The sequence below is a fragment of the Citrus clementina genome, unplaced genomic scaffold (genome assembly GCF_000493195.1).
Source record: "Citrus clementina cultivar Clemenules unplaced genomic scaffold, Citrus_clementina_v1.0 scaffold_5, whole genome shotgun sequence".
In the NCBI taxonomy this organism is placed as follows: domain Eukaryota; kingdom Viridiplantae; phylum Streptophyta; class Magnoliopsida; order Sapindales; family Rutaceae; genus Citrus; species Citrus x clementina.
Window position 1 is genome coordinate 17,134,855 of NW_006262201.1, and position 1,515 is coordinate 17,136,369.

Consider the following 1,515-nt stretch of genomic DNA (forward strand, 5'->3'; position numbering starts at 1 on the left):
AACTGATTAGTCTACTCTAGCATTCATGATTTTGAGTAAATTCAAACAACATGCCTGCTAGGTGTCCATTGAATATTAGATCTTCATTTCTTTGGCCGTTTAATTTTCTCGAGAAATTTTTCTTACGATCGCAGCTAAGCTTGAAGAAAAGACAACTCAACGGTTTTTTAAAAACAAGTTTCCGTTTTGGTTGGTGAAATGAAAACGAAATAAAGCACTTCCATCCAAAAATCATTCTTCTGGAGAAAGGGGTGACAGATTAAAGAAAAGGGGTGTTCTGAAAGGAGAAAACAGGTTCTTGCATGAGAGCTGGACACGTTAAAAGAAGTTGAACAAATGTCTCAAAAAGAAGCTATTTCGCTTTCATACCAAAGCCTATTTGTAATAGCATCAGCAATGCTCCACTATCCACATTCTTGTGTGGATATCATTGAAATCTACTAATGGTACATAAACATGCATGTTGTCCCATGATGATTAAGTTCACACACACTTGGAGGTACTTAAATTATGCCATAAAGAGATATAGTTATTACGCATACAAATGTTATTCAATGGTTAAAATGTATGATAAAGAAATGGCTTGAATTTTTTATTTGCCGTTACGTAATTTTTTAATTAGTCATCCGAGTTTGAATCTTGAAAGAGATAAAGGGTTAGAAAATTAATTTAAACTTTGTTCACTCTTTAATTTAATGAGTATAAAAACAGGAAATGCAGATGATTTAATTTTGACATCTAACATCTAAGAGATAGAGCTTGAAAGAGTCCAATGTTAAATTATAAAATAATTCAAATAAAGTTTGCCCATAAGAAAAATTGAACAAAAAGTCTTAAGTCTGATATGATGCTAGAGAAATTATTTATCTCAAAACTTTTATTAGGTAATTAAGTCCTAAGAATATGTAATTACACATGTAACAAAAATTTAGTTATTGAAAGGGAAAATTGTTAATTGTTTTGAACATATATAAGACTCTAATTTCATAGAGACTAAATGAACAGTTAACTCAAAATATAAGAACTAAAAGAACATTTATCCTTATATAATATATAATTAATTCAACTGATCAATCATATACGTTTTAGATTGTATTCAAATATCAAATATGTGCTCTGTTAGAAGTGACATACCACCTACATGGAAATGAGATAATTATGATCATTATTATTATTCTTCCAACCTTATATAGGAAATTAAACTACTTAATCATGCTTTGTGATAAAGATGTAAAAACTTAAAACTCTTTTCAGTAATATTCCATCTCTATTATTGATTGCATACGTAATAGGATGGGATTTGAATGCACTAGATATATTTGTCTCTTTTTGTACGTTTTCTTATAGATAATGACTAAAGGAGAGCATATTTTTTCCACGCTTCGATTTCCAATACAAGCCATTTTGCATATTCGAAATCCAAGACATTAATTGTCTCCCAAAAAAGGAGAAAAGAACATAAGCAGAAACAAAATAACGGAAAATGCAAGGCATCGATTCACATTTGGTGGCAAA